Genomic DNA, 16,864 nt, shown 5'->3' on the forward strand with positions numbered 1-16,864 from the left:
AAAACGTTTTATGAAGGTTCAACAAACAGCTCAAAATTTCTTAGCGAAACACAAAATGCTCTTTCCATGGAAATTCTGAGTATGGTGCTTTTATATTTGTTCCAATTTGTGCAAAGCAGGAAAGCCGGCCTGACATGTTTGAGCTCAACAAGTCAGCCTTTCTACAGTGTTTTGGATTCGCAAATATTTAACGCCATACTTAAAAAAGATGAAAAACTATTACTTCTGTTTATTTTTCCTGTAAGACAGACGAGTTAATATGTGGGATCAAGCATATGATAAATTTCATTAATGTCACAAAAACTAGATGCTAATAATCACTTATAGTGCCTATTGAAACAAATATAAACAAATTGATTATGTTCTCGATTTGCCCAAGTGGGCATATTCTCAAGCTATGTTATATCTGTCAACACATTTCATGATAACAGTTTCTCTCAATCAATAACAAGCATATACCTTCCTTTGTAGCCACAGTCCACTCTGTTAAGCCATATTGTTCAGTCTATAATGTAATCAACGCAATAGTCAGTCAGAAGTATAAGTTATTTCTCTCTGTTCCATTAATTAGTTCGCATGTATCTAAGTCTATCATCATACTGTAATTGTAGTTTCCTCAGAGCTTCCTCTCTGTCACCTTTTAATGGATATCTCGGCATTCTGTAAATCACCAAAATAGCAAACATTTGTCCAATTGGCATCATCGTATTTTTCCAAGTTCCTAGCTAAAGGGTATTTCACCCATGTCAGCGATTGATTGCATGTCTTCTAGGATTCACTTCTTGCCTGTGAATAAAGTAGTCCCAAAGTACTTAATACTTCAAGGGTATAATATGGTTTTGTAGGGAGTGGTATAATGAGTTACAGTGTAGCTATATTTACAAGCATTGCACTTTCCACACATAAAGGGGCAGATTTATGGAAAGTGGCACTGCACCAAGTGCCACGCCCCTTTCCCTGCACCCCTTAGCACTCCCCTACCACCACCATGTGTGCGCTTTATTTAAAATACGACGCACCATGGCATAGGGTTGGGAGCAATAGCGTAATTTCTCTTGAAGCTATTGGTGTACTCTGCAGGAGTAGTGCCACAATTTTGGCGCTACTCCTGCAGAGTACATAAAGGCCCATTCTAAAGAATGGAAGCCCCCTTTGAACACCTGCTCTTGAGCAGGCGTTAAAAGTGCCATAAAAAATGGCGCAAGGAAATCTCATGGATTGCCTTTACTCCATTTTTCTCGCTCCCCTAACGGGGCAACGCCCCTGTTGCCTACATTATGCCTGGTCCAGGCATAATGTAGTGCAAAGTGTTACAGAGTGGCACAATGCATGCACTGCGCCAGTCTCTAAATAAGGCGCAGGGATTTCGGCTTCGATGGGCCACATTAACGTAAAAAATAATGACGTTAATGTGGCACAAAGAGGAGCTAGGGCATTATAAATATGCCCCATAGAATCCAAGTTTTTCTTCCAGTAGCCATGCTGTAGATTTTCTTGAAAACAAGTGGCTTTTGACTATCATGCCCCTGATTGACTAGTTTCTGCTCTATGTGATAATAGGGATATCTTTTAAATGTTCACACTAAGGTAGTATGGTGAAGAAGACTAATCTGCAAACTTTAGCATATTAAGATAGGCATCTTAATTGACTTTATTCCTGGCAACCCCGTACAGACTACCAAGCGTAGCAAAGTCCACGTCACAGGAAGTTGCTTGTATGAGGAGGAGCACGAGTGCAAGCATGTAGCAGGAGCATGGATCACAGACCTTGGGGATACAGATCTCAGCGTGGGATGCAGCGCTGTACAGCGGTCTGGCAGTCAGTGGTGTCTGCTATGCTTGAGGGCCACTCCATGCTTAAGAAACCTTGTCTCCTGAACCCTGCCACTGCTGCTCTGACCTCCGCAGCTGCCACTACCACCACCAATTACCCCATTGCCAGGTCCTTGCACCACCTGCTCATCGAGCAGTCTATCATTGGAAGCTGAAGTGGGGCCCCAAAGTGCCCAGAAAAGACCAGTAGATGGGACCAGTGAGAGGGGCCGTGGGAAGAATTTGCAGTGGGGAGCCTCCTGGCAGCATGGATATAAGGTGGTAAGACAGGTAGCATTAATAGCCTCTGCTTCAGGCAGCACAGTCAGACCCCAGAAAAAGCTCTTCTAGGCCAGGGTGAGGCTTGTGATCTGGGGTCACACGCCTTCATTGTGCCTTCATCACCCTGGTGCTGAACACCTGCCTTAACTCTTTCCCATGCTCATGTTCATCCTGTCACCTGTAAAGCTACACCAGGTACTCCGCAACAGAGTTGAGTGCAGCAGGTGCAATTGCAATAGCTGCAACAGCTGCAACGCGATGACTGCTGTCAGCCGCCTATACCCAGCTACTAATAAATAAATAAAATGAATTGTAACTTCAAAAAACTTCACAAAGAAAAAAATCCTAAAAGCCTGAACTCTAAAACCATGTGAATTAGAACATCCATGTTGCTTCGGTTTTAGACTTCAGGCCTCAAGATCAGCCCAGGTTCAACCTAGAGAAGCCTATTCACTTTTTAAGCCAAACCTAAGCCAACCCAGACCAATGCATTGCAGTGCCAATGGCGGCTAGTCAGTGGTCAGGAAAGAGAGGGTCAGGAAAGAGAAGGTGAGCATCTTGAGTTCTACTTGATTGTCCAGAGCCCTCTCAGAGTCCCCTCAAAGTCCCTGAAGAGCAACTCAGGCTCAAAACCACAGCTTACTTTGGATGAGGAGTGGCTGACTGTAACGGGGGGTTGAAAAAGGAATTCAGACAGAGCAAATAGGGGCAAATCTGGGGGTGTCAGTGAAATCACCACCAGCTGGAAGCTATGATTCTCCTGGTGGGGGAGCTTGGCAGCAGAGTCGGCCGGTGTTGAGGGTGGTGCTACTTTCAGTCCCAAGCTCCCCCAGTTGGACCAACAAACATACACAGTCCTTAGACAAATAAAAAGTCCCATCACACCCTTAAGCCCATAGACCTCTAAATGTGGCATGAAGATAAAGACTGATCCAACCTGAGATGAGAAACATAGAAGGACTAAAAGCCGCACATCAGAACATTCCTCATAGCTGGTTAAAACCATGGAGTACTTTTTGGTCTATGACCAAAGGAGGACAGTGGAAATGACAAAGAGGAAGGCATGTATAGGGAAAGCCCTAGGAACCAAAAATATGTAGATTGGAACAAAACAATCAGAAAGCGATGATCAATGGGAAAGTTCTCCACTACCATCAAAAAATGAAGAGACCTCATCCCTGGCAAGACTCCAGGGAAGCTCAGTTGTAGTAGTAGTAGACAAGCAGCCAACGTTATGAAGGAGTACTTTCCAAAAATTGAAAAAGGGAATCTCTCTGTGGGAAGTCTGGACTTCATGCTGAGTTCATCTACCCTTGCTTCCATTGAAGCATAGCACCTAACTGGGTCTCAAGATCTGAATAAAAGAAGGCTGCCCACAAATGGGGAAACAAACCCAATAATTGAATTATTGTTTACAGCATAGCATGTGGAGCAAGAGAGAGGACAAAAAAATGGCCCGACCACTCAGATCATCAACTAATGCAACAAAGAGGGACAGTCACTGCACATATCCACAAGAAGAATGGATACAAGCAGGAGGAGGGCCTGTTACCCACAAGACAAACAGTTTAGCAATTTCAACTTTGGACAGCACACACCCAAATTTTCAGTCTTTTACAGATATCGCAAGGCCAAAAGAGGCCTCAACACATCAAGAACAAATTGAGCGAGGGCCAACTGCTCACTTTACGACTGTTTCTCCACTCAAGATACATTATTTTGGTCAATCAATTCTACTTTGATGGCTGCAACAAATGCATTGACATGGCAATCACAAAAACTGGAGATCCAAATTGAAACAATACAAACAGCAGGGCTCACAATGGCAGTTATGACCAAGAAAATTGACAACTTTGACAAAAGGTCACAATTAATGAATGTCACTGTCTGGTGATAGTAGAAAAATTGTCAACTCTACGAATAGTTCTCTCAAGAATGGTCACTGACCTGAGACAATATCATCAGCTATCATTATAAACCTCTGGGGCAGTAGGATGTGGGAATGTAAATCAGGGGACACAGACAGCGATATCAGCAAAGCAACAAGAGGACACACTCACTGGGATAGAGGAGGATGCATAGAAACTGAATGAAGATCCTATAATACTTCAGCAATAAAACACTACTGACCAGCCCCTGACAGCAGTGTTTGAGACAGGCCCTGATAATTAAGAATGAGAATGAGAAAAGAGTCAGAATTTTATACCACTGTCATGAAGAGCAAAGAGCAAATAAAATCCTCAAGAAATGCCAAAAAATGCAGAAGAACCAGCATGTGAGAAGAAGTGGAGCAAAAGTCCAACATGATCTACCAGCAGTGAAAGAAACACCAACAAAGACAGACAGCCTGATTAAGAATCTGGTCCACATTACGAGTTTGGTGGTCCGTTGACCGCCATCACAGTGGCGGTGGTCCAACCGCCATGGGGTTGGCGGTCAAACCACCAGATTACAAGTCAGGCGGGCCTATAGAGCAAAGACTGCCGCGGTCCGCTGGCACCATCAGGCGGCACACACTCCCATGGTCACAAGACAGCACAAACAGGCCAGTGGAGACAGTATTGTAGCTGGACACATTATGAGGTAGCACACCGCCAATGTGACCGTTGCGCTCCATCCACCACGTCTCATCTGGATGAAAAGGACAGAATAAAGGGAGACACTCACCTGCAGGCTGCCTCACACATCCGCTGCTGCCATGGAACCCATCACCCACGTCCAGCCACTGTTGTTGATCATCAATGGAGCACAAAATCCATGAGGCCGTGGGTGCAACCGACTTCTTGGGTGAGTACACACACATACCTGTGTCATTACACTGAAAAATAGATTGTTGTGCCGTCGTCCACATCATATGTGAGTAACGCTACGGGCACCATGTACACGTCTCATTGTGTCCACAGTTGAAATCATTCATGAAGATGGACACATTCACTGTCACAATACGCCCCCTTTGGGCAACTAACTCACTCAAACTGCACTGCAACACTACATAAAAATACACTGTTACTCATTTCAGGCACAGAGATACTGAAGGCTGCACAACATTGTCTCACACAACATCAACAACACATCAACATCAAATATACCAATACAACTCACACGCTCACATATCTCACAGACCATGGACTGTTGTCACATACAACACACATATGTATGGATGTGGCATGGAACACTACCATGAAACAGTAATTCAATGGACACACACATCACAGCACAATGGAATGACAATGGCATGTACAATAGACAGAGAGACAAATCGACAAATAGCACTATGCTAACAATATATGCACAATTGGAATGGGGCATCTGGATCACTCAGAGAAGGCGGCTGCAGTGGGACATGTATCGTTTTACACATGCCACTTAAACAAACGTTGATTAGGAAATGGCCCTACATGTGTCTCAGGGACAAACAATACTAGACCCAAATGACATGCCCATCTGCACAATTTGGATGTGCAAGTTAACAAAGCACATACATCTCCATCTGCATGGGACATACATCTACAGGAACTAGCTGAAAAGGGAAGCATAGCTAAATAGACACATGCACAGTCAAATGAAAACAAAGCTAGCACAATTGAACACACCCCATGTCTGCACAAACAAAACTCAATGTGACACACATTAGAGGAATCCATAATCCTTATCAGGGGAACAAGTCTAAAACCATACATGCTCACATTGGACAACACAAGATTAAATCAAACAGTGCACAATGTCATGATACCACCATTGCATTTACACCCACATATCCATACACTCAAACATATGCCTTTTTCTTGGGGGGCACCAGAACTGCCTGCAGTGTCAGATACTGCAAACAACAGCAGATGGATCAGGAAGCAGGCTGAAACACACACAAATGTAGGCACAGAAAACAAGCCACTCTGGAACAACATAAAGGTAAAAAAGGAATTGTAAGGCAAATGTGCACCCAAAACAAAACAACTCTTTGGCCTTATTAAATAGGGAATTTTAAATACTCCAAGGCCATTGGCCAGTTCAAGTATCTGTCCACAATAGCACAGTGTTGTGCCAACACTTGACTCCCAACTGCCAGGGAACCTCCACAGAAAGAGGCATCAAGGGGGAAGGCAGGCACCTCAGGGAACATCCTTAAGGAGGTCGGATTCGGGAGGGGGGGTTGGGACTTGGGCTTCTGAGGGATGGTCTTCTTTTTGGGAGGGGTGGTCTTCTTCAGTGGAGGAGAGGTGTGGGTGCTTGCAGAGGGGACAGGGGAGGCCTTGGAGGTGGAAGGTAGGGGCTGGGAGCTAGGTGGGGGCCTATTGGGTTTGGGTGGGGTGGAGGGAACAGCGGAAAGGTCAAGGTCAAACAAAGGACTTTCTTAGGGACACAGGGGCCGTCAGCAGAAGGGGGTTGTTGTTTGGAGGTCAAGGGAGTGGTTGTCTGCTGTGTTGGTCTGGATGTCATTGGTGCGTGCTTCTGGGAGGTATGCTTGTGTTTTTTGGGTGTCTTTTGGGTGGGTGAGTATGGGTGCTTGTGTGTCTTGGGGTCTGGGAGGTGGAGGTACTAGGAATGGAGTGGTGGATGTGAGTGTGTATGTTGGGATGGTGACTGGGTATAGTAGATACAGTTGATATCTGTTTGTCTGTGTCTATGGTGTCTGCAGGTGTGGCATTTGTGGTGGATGTCTCGGGGACTGCTGGGGTGGTGTCTGCCGGTATGATGGGTGTGTCAGTGAGTGCTAGTGTGGTGCCTGTGGGTATGCTGGATGCTGATTGTTTGATGCTGAGGTTGGTGGGGGTGTCTAGGGAAGCTGTGACTGTTGTGTCTGTGAGTGGCTGTTGTTTGCTTGCATGCTGGTGTGTTTTGTGGTACTCGTGTTTGTGTATGCTCCTCTTGTGTGTTGATCTGGATGCATGCAGATCTCTTCTGTGTGTTATTGGTAGGTAGGGGAAGGGGGAATTTGGATTGGAAAGAGGGAGGTGGAAGGGGAACAGAAGGTGGGGAGTGACTGGCTGCCATCAGTGTGGAGGCCAGAACCTTAAACAGATCTATGTAGCCCAGACATTGCACCACGAATGCCTTCCAGGAATGCATTGGCATGTTGTAGCTGAGGTGCTAATCCCTGGATGGCATTCACAATGGCTGACTGATCCACAGAGGTCATTCTCAGGAGGTCAGTAGCCTCCTCACTGAGGGTAGCAGGGGTAACTAGGGCTGGGACGGAGGTGCCTGTGGCAAGGGAGACGCCCACCCTCTTGGATGAGCAGGGATGGCCAACATTGTGGGAAGCAACAGGGAGAGTGGCAATAGAATGGTGGGTGGCAGACAAGGATGGTACAGGGGGATGCCCCAATGGGTCCACTACCACCAGGGAGTGTTCACTGGAGGAAGAATCCGATGATAATGATTTTGGAGGGCTCCCCATTGGCACTCCTCTCGCCCTCCAGGCCATTGGGTCCCTCTGTGTTGGTGTATTTTGACCTGAGGTCCCGTGGCCAGATGCTTCCCCACTCAACTGTGCCCTGTCTCCTTCGCTTGCCACTGCTGATACTGCAAATACAAGGAGAAATAGGGTCATCACAGGTCCATGATCACCCTTGAACCTCAGCTCTCATTAGCAAACATTACCATGATGTCAAGTAGGCCCCAGCAACAAACACCACCTAAGTGGTCCATGCTTGTACCATACCATATGAATGCACGCCATCTGAACAGTTGACCACAGGAAAATCAAGATCTCAGACAACTACAGTAGCATGGCTGAAGTTGTGCAATCACAGTAACCATTCAACCATTAGGAGACACCATCACCATCAAAGCTTTGCCCCATGGAGCAGACCTCAGTTACTGTTGGCATGCAATAGACCAAAGAAAGAAGCATTTCAATAGATCCCTCATAAGGACATGCACACATCTATTTGTCACATACATGATGACCCAACAATAAGAAATGATGATACAAAATCATGCCATGTTGATAACATTTGTGCAATATCTTGGAGAAGGTGACATAGAAATACCCCTGTCATACTGGAAACATATCAACAATGCACACTTTACCAAGTGATATTTGTCCCAGTAAAGTCAAGGAGGGAGTATTAATGTTGCTCAGATAGGCCACACATCTGGCATGGAAATGAACACTGTAGACATCAGGGAGAGATGTCCCTAAAATACACAATACAATGATCCAGCAAGCCCCAGAGCAATCACCATTAATGTCTGGTACCTCTTACAATGGTGTACTCTGAGTGCTTCAGTAGAAGCTATTAGTCCTTTGCATGCTGGAGAGATCCAGACAGTTGCAAGGACTTGTAGCAGGCCCTCTACATGTTGCCAAATGGGAATCTACATCACTGTCCCCATTGTTGTCATGCAAATCCAGATCTCTGTCTGTGGATGAATGTCTCTACCCAAACACATGTGACTTCAAGTCACTACATGATTCTTGCCAACAGTCAGGGCACAAATCTTACCCATTACACAGGTGCAGTGCACTTTTTCACCTGATGCCACATCAAGGGCATATCACGACGTGTAAGTGTATGTGTCAGCCAATAAACAATGGTCACACACTCCTGTATGAGGCACAACATGAAATGTATCCCCATTGTAAATTACTATTCCGTAAACAGTTTGCCATGCACATATCTGTGTGGGAATACAGGCATCATCCCATAAACATATGTAGATCATGCATCATTTCTAAAGAGAAAGGGACACATGCTGACATGTAGGCACAAGGAATGTTGGCAACATTGATGGCATATAAATCAAGTCTATGGACATTCTCCAATAACCAAGGGAAAGCAGTGATCTATAGCTGCATCCAAAGACCAAGGTAAGCCGTGTCACATGTCTGTTGGACAACTTCACATTACAGACTTCAGTGAAACACCAGCACCCATCATACGCTGAAGAAAACTCACTTCTGGGTGGCAGATGCCTACATACACATATACCCAGACACATGGCAGAGGACAATGATCCATCACCTAGTTACCTTTGGCCTGTAAGATTTAGGAGTAGTGGTCTGTTGCATTGAAATTCTGCCCACTGCAACAACAAACAGTACTTGATTAATCAATGTACCCAGCCATATGTTGTCCCTGCAGAACAAGTGGTTTATGAATTCCACTCAGTTGTGTCCTCGGTCCCTGGGGCAATAGTCAAGGCACATCAGTGTACAACACATGACATGGCTACACAAACAATCACTCATCTACTGTGTGACACATGGCTCATCCCTAATCGTCAGGGGGAGCTGTCAGAACCTGTCTCAATCACTTGACAATGGGACAGGCAGGAATATGCCCTGTGCTCACCCCCTTGTGGCTGCTGTGCTGCCCTCAAACACCCATCAAGCTCCGGATAGGCCACTGCCAGAATGCAGGCTATTAGGGGGTCATGGTCTGATGGGCTCCCTGCCAAAGTTGGGAGGATAGCCGCTTCTGGGCCTCCGTGATCTTTCTGGGCCCAGCGTCTCAGGTCCTCCCACATTTTTCTACAGTGGGCACTCCTCCAGCTGTGGACCCCCAGGGTCTGCACCTTCTTGGTGATGGCTCTCCATATTCCCTTCTTTTGATGGGTGTTGACCTGCATGGATGCAAAAGACCAATCAAGAGATGGTGTTCATAAGTCTCATCACAAATGGTTGAATGACATAGATGTCAGTAACATCAAGCTGGAACTTTCCAGTTTGTCAATATTCCCCAAGTGTGAATCATGGAGGCCAATACGTACAGGGCCATGACTAAATAAATATATTTCCAAACCTGCAGACTAACCCACTACCCTGCTTAGACTCTACAATGACTAAGCAAGCTTAATGACATCATGTGGGACATGCTCTAACAACATGACTGAGATGTGAGCCACTATGTGACACATCACACTTCTGAGGGGTAAACTCCTTAGGCATGAACATACCCACACATTCACACTCTGTGAGAATGACTCTCTGCATACAGTCCCTTCAGGCTACTGCCAGAGTACAAACTCAAACATCACACATGGGTAACAATGAAGAGACTGGCATGATGGGTACAGAAAGTCTACCCTTTTCCATGTGTGGACATGTGGCCTAACAAATGCAGACTCATGCCACTTCAGGGGGTGTGGTTCTGTTTTATGTACCTGTACCACATAACACACTTTTGGACATATGTGTCCATCCTACAAGGATGGCATGCAACAAACAAAGGCATGCATTTGTAGTTTCTGTTATGTGACCAAGCTACTGAGTCACATATCATGACCTCCCAGGAATTAACACACTGTCTGCACTGCAGGAATATACTTTATGCAATAAGCTTGCACAGGACAAATATGACCTGTATGAAGGTGACAACAGCGCTGTGAGATTAAGGGACCTGTCATGAGTCAAGGCTCTCATTGACAATGACGCTAAGTGCATATGTGGACTAGATCAGGGACTCATCTCTTTACCCATTCCTAATCTAATTAAAACAATGAGGCATTCTGGTTAGTATTTTTCACCCAACCCTCATATTGTTCATACGGCATAGCCACAGTGTCTCCCACATACATTTGGACTATGTCCCATACTGGGAGATGCATTTCACAGCACCTGGTTTCTGCAGGCTGAGCAGACAGAACCTACATGACACTCCATTCCCATCACTTCCATATATGACAATTTATCATGTAGCCAAAAGCAAATTGCCATATGGTGTGTGTGGCAAACTGAAGGGAAGAGAGGGTCATGATATACCTTCCAAACAACAGTCTAGCAAGGGCAGATGTGTGAAGAAATCTCTGTGGCAACATACACATTGCTCACATTACTCACAACTAACTTATACAACATGCATACTGAGCTCATGCTGTCAGGCACATACATGTTGTCTGACAAATATAACTATCATGAGGAAAGAGAGGTCAGAGGATGGTAGTAATGTCTCTTCACCTAGTTATGAACATCCAACAAAAGGAGGATCTAGTTACTCGAAATCAACATATGACACTGGCCACCAAAACCTGCACATTGACCCTCCCATTGATGCCACACAGACTGCACCTACATGCACATGAAGAGTCAACCTGCCATACATGGCCACATCCTAGCCTGTGAGGATTGAAAGAATGGTCAAGTACAGACAAAAATTGTACACATGAGGTACTTACCTGCTCTTCTGGTGCACCATTGAGCTGTCCATATAGGGGTAAGATCTCGTCCACTAGCCTCACCAGCTCCTCTTGAGAAAAGGAAGGGGCCCTGGATGTGGCATGGTTGCTTCCAGAGGTGGTACACAGCAGCTCAGTAGTGGAGGTCTTGTTGGCAGCAGCGTCAAGAGTGAGTTATTCTTCAGAACATGGCGGTCATGTCCGCCACGTACACGATCATCACCGCCGGTGGACACAGCCATTTGCCCGTGACCACCACTGGCATCAACATTAGCCTATGGCTGTGTTCACTGTGGTTGCAACTACCTACCACCATGACGACTTCCCCAGCAGCCACAGGCGGTTCCTAATGTCCAGTGGAGTAGGTCAGGCAGCTGCCAGTTTACAGGCCTGAAATGAGGTATTTGGCTTCAAAAACGTCCCACCTCCCCCAAAAAACTTTTTGCACACGAACATGCATATCCTGTCTTGCCATGTAGGTCCTACTACTCAAATTCCATTGTAGTATTTTTCAGGGCAAATAAGGCAATTTACAGTGGGGCACTGTCCACACCCGTCAAAGGTCATTTCTGCTGTAGGGATATCCACTCACATTTCAAGGGACATTTGTGATGCACATATTTGAGTTTGTCCACATACATGTTTTGGACACGTGTTGCAAACAATGGGGGTCACATGAGACTCTTGTGTTATTAGCAGCTTTGATGTGTACTGGTTGCCATGACTTACCCTTCTAAAATGACTTGTCACATGTTATCATTGCCATGCATCATGTATGTAGCTGGGGACACAATGACTAATGTTAGAACTCATTTCTTTTCATATATAGGTATAAGGAGAGGGAGGATGCGTCAACCACCTTTCTACTGTCCACTGCCAGACCATCAGACCATGGAGGAATGTCATATTATCATGTACTACCACCTGAATTAGCAAACAGTGGTAGACTTATGTTGTCAATTGTAGGGGTGGGCTGTGAGCAATGCTCCGCTAGCAGAGCTAACAGAGTTTTCGTCACTCCACACTCTGCTTGGAGTGCAGAGTTTAGCCAAAAACTCTGCTAGTTCCATCAGCGGAACAGAGCTCACCATGTGCACCTTGCAGCCCAGTAATGGGCCCCACAGCGCAAGCGCAGACAGTCTGCGCTTGCGCTGTGTAGCCAATAACTGGGCTGCAGTATGCACTCATCTGACATCAGTGGCATGGAGCTGCTCGCCGGCAGCCCAGCACCTCCAGTTGATCCAGTTGATCCAGGGAGGCACAGAGCCAGCCAGGTCACTGGCAACGAGGACCCCGTGGGAACGAGGGCCCAGCTAACTCCTTGTTTTTTTTTTCTATGTCCACGCTGGTGCACAAAAAGACCTGTAGCTTTCGCTGACTATGGCCCTGGTCTGAAGGCTGTGAAAGCTGCTGTTTCAGGCCTCTTGTGCACAAGGAGCAGGCCGGTGCACAAAAGGCCTGAAATGGCAGCTTTCGCTGCCTATGGTCCTGACCTGAATTAAGACCAGGTCTGAAGGCAGCAAAAGCTGCAGTTTCAGTCCTCTTGTGCACCGGCCTGCTTCATGTGCACTGACAGCACACTGGGCAGGTCAGTTCACAAGTGGCCTGAAGTGGCAGCTTTTGCTGGCTATGGCCCTGTCCAGAAAGTGCCTAACCAGGCCCGCCTTCAAGGAATTCCACTGAATTATTTTCAAACTCTGCAGAATTACGCGGAGTGGAACTCCATCAGCTCCGCCCACCCCTGGTCAGTTGGAGCCAGATATGATGCAGCTATTAGTTATCCGACCTGCATACCGCCCATTGTACAAGTCATGTCAGTATTGCACTTCATAGCCACAGGGTCATTCCAACATACAGTGGCCCTGTCAGTTGGCACGTCCAAACCTATGTTCAGTCTGGTTTTGAAGGACATCCTCTCAGCAATGTTGAAACACCTGGACAGCCACATCCAGCTTCCCTGACATCAGGATTTAGCCCTATGAAGGCTGACTTTTATGGTTTTGCACACCTCCCACATATGGTGGGGGCTAGTGATGGGACACATGTTGTCTTGCGTCCACCACATGCCAATGAACAAGTCTATCAGAACAAAAAAAAATCTTCCAGTCCATCAAACGCGCAAGTTGTCTGTTTGGCGGATTTATACATTTCACTGGTCTGTGACTGCTATCCGGGTTCATTCCATGATTCATTCAATATCCGGAACAGCACTATCCCTCAGCTGATGTCACTACTGTACCCAGAGAGGGCCTGGCTGGTTGGTAAGTCATATCTGTCCTGTTTGTGTATGTGCAATGCCTGGGGACTCATAGTTGCACGTATGTCCCATTCCTTTACAGGAGACACTGCGGACCATATTTTTACTTTTTTAGCGCCACATTTGTGTCGCTTTTTGATGCAAAAGCAGTGCAAACTTACAAAATACAATTGTATTTTGTAAGTTTGCACCGCTTTTACATCAAATGTGGTGCAATTTTTTTTTAAATATGGGCCGACAGTTTCACAACATTGCCCTGTGGAGGAATATCCTATGCATCCCAGAGGAGGGGCAGCCTGCTTGCCAGGGGTGAGTCTCCTGAAATGTCAAGTGAGGGTGACAGTGGTGAAGAGAAAGGAGCTGACTTGCAGGAAGAAGACATAAATACCTACTTTTCTTGAGTGTAAGTCTGTGATGTGAAATAATGACTGTGAGTGTATGAAGAACTTTAGTTGTTAGAATGTGTGTTGTAGAGGGTTTTTGCAAAAACTGTGATGCTGGTACTCCGTAATATTCAACCTAAGGGCACTTAAAGTGTTAGCCTTTGACATGTCCCTACCTTGATGTAGCTGCATCGTTTGTGTCAGTCTCATGGCAATGTAATTTCCTTTCCAAATGCTTGCCATATAGATTGTGTAATAGGAATTTTTTCGAAGCTATACTCCTTGTTTTGTCTTTGTACAGGTACCTTCACCATGACATTCTCATGTGTGCATTTCAGAGCTGTGACACTGGCCGAATTCTGATGCTGTTCCAACATAGGAAGTGGAAATGGATTGTTGCAGGTAATGCAGGTGACAGATTTTGGGGGTATGAGACCGGTGCCAAGGCAACTTGAGCAGTGTATGGGTAGAAGGTCAGACGTGCACATTGTACTTGTTGAGTGTGCTGTGGTGGGCCAATTGCATCATGTGTGAGATCATGTGGCCATGAACTATGTTGTCACCAAGAGCAAGCAAGGCATTCTACCTTCACAAGGGCTAAACACTATTCTTGTATGACCTGTATGTAGCTGTAGATGTGTTTCATCATTGCATGCCACAGTGACTGTGCCACAACACTGACATATGTATGTGTCAGATCACCAGATATATAGCCATTGGAATATGATGTGCTTCTGATCAGGGACTGTTGTACTGCCCTCTCTCTGTACCTTGGTGTTTGAGATGTTCTATTGCTTTGGTGTGTTATGTGATAAGACTGAAGCTGATGTCACCATCCACTTTTTTGTTTGCCTACTCTACAGGACAATGCCTGACAAGCCCTTTCCTTCCGTGGTCTGGGGGGCTGAACCTTGGTCTGTGTACCCTGACATAATTTGAGTCACCCATTCTTGGCTATGACAGTCCAGACATTATGACAGCCTATGTGCTGCACAGTGGAATAAAATGTTTGGTGGGACCAATGTGTTTGTGTGTTCTGGTTGCAATTCTTAGCAGGACACTGTACCTGTAACACATCCCTCTTTGCACTAGTATCTTGTGTCTTTATCATTTGCTTCACATGCTCTCACATCTCTACTTAGCAAAAATTAAAACAGAAGCAAGCAGACACAAACATTGTGATAGGTGGTATTTATTGTAAGTTTGTGCATAGACTAAAAATAAGGGACACAATGGAACAGAAAAGTGAAGGGTTCAACCATGGTGGATGAAATCATTGTAGTAGATGCCACAGCATTGGAAGTCCAAAGTCCAGTGTACTCCTCCCATTTGAAATGGAAGGTGGTTGAGTCAGCAGAGTGAACATATAGTACACACAGGAGGTCATTTGGGAAGAGGTAAATTGCTGGCAGTGGTAGGGCCTCCCTACCAGTGGCTGGTGCTGATGTTGTAGTGCCAAAGGAAGGATTGTATTCTTGATGTTGATCCCTGCTCAGGGTGGTGTTGATATCCCTCAGCACCCCTGTTAGGGAGGCCATGTTGGTATTGTGTGCTTCCCACTGTCCACACACTTCCTGTATGAGTTTCCTCTTCAGCTGGTTCATTTCACAGAGTTCAGTACCTGGCCCATCACACCTTGAGACTCCTGATAGACACTCAAGTCGTGGCTGATGGTGTCCTGGCCAGGAGCATCCACAGTGGCCTCATCCCGCTGGCCCACAGCATCCATCCCACACCCCCTACCCTCATGGGCCTGTGCCCTTAGCACAGGGTGCTCTCTCCCACTGATTCCTGGACCATCACTTTCAGAGATGTTGTGGTGCGGCTCAGGATCTTGGACTGGTTGTCAGTGTTCTAGGGGCACAGGTTGGAGGACGCATGGTTGCCCATGATGTTGAGGCAACTGGGCAGGGAGATTATGTAGTGGCCACAGTGAGACTCACTGGTGGCGTCTGACCAGGTTGCCCAGAAGGGCCAGAACTGTTCTCCACATCCAAATGTCCAGGAGTGTTGTCATCACTGAAGGCTTCATCCTGGGGTTAGTGGCAGTCTCTTCAGTGGCCTCTGTGTGGCTAGTGACAGCATGACCTGTTGATGTGAAAGATACAATGTTACTGGTTGTATTGTGACAGCCATCTCCAATCAGTGATATTTTACAGAGATCGTGTACATAGTTGTTTGGCAGGTAAACCTATTGTGACAGATGCACATGGTAATGGTTGTTTAGACATGACATTTGTGGAGCATGCCAGCTCTCCTTGCCTGTCACAGCTGCTGAGATGTTCATATCTTTGTCCCTTGAGGAGATGTCCTGATAGTGTTAACCTGCCACTAGTGCAGGCCAAACAGTGCCTAGACAAGTACGTTCTTTGGCCATTCTGAGGCCGAGTTGAATGTGACACAGGCAGACAAAAGAGTTTGTAGTGTATGTAACAGTAGTCATCATGTGGTTTGCGCAGTGTTAATGTGTGTGCTGCCAATACCAATCTGGTTATGCCTCTTGAGGCCTTTTGGGTCATTGTTTAGCACACTTGTTAAGCTATCCTTCCTGTCCCTAATGGTTTAATCTTGAGTTAGTAGGTCAAGATGGAGCTAGGTAGCCAGACACATGTCAAAGTTGGGTATGATCTGTATGCTGCTCTCTCCCAGGGGACTGAACCTCAAATGTGCCTCATCAGGCAAGGGTATATGATCAGGTGACCACTGGTGCATTTTTTTATATTTGGGGAAACAGTGCCTCCTGGGAGTCAGAGTCATTTCACAGTCTCCACTGAACACACTTGACAATTTACATCGCCCAAGGTATTTAATAGTTCATTTAGGACTTCTCCTCTAGATGGGTATGGCAAGTGAACACTGATTTTGGTTTTGGAATTTGTGGGACAGGGCCTATTGGGCTTTTTTTTCCGGTCACTCCCTCTATTTTCCACCATTTCACAAATGGTATCCTCCTAGATGAGTGCACATCAATTGGGATTTCACAGACATGGCTATTTATGCATATGGACCC

This window comes from Pleurodeles waltl, chromosome 9, assembly GCF_031143425.1.
Source record: "Pleurodeles waltl isolate 20211129_DDA chromosome 9, aPleWal1.hap1.20221129, whole genome shotgun sequence".
Classification (NCBI taxonomy): domain Eukaryota; kingdom Metazoa; phylum Chordata; class Amphibia; order Caudata; family Salamandridae; genus Pleurodeles; species Pleurodeles waltl.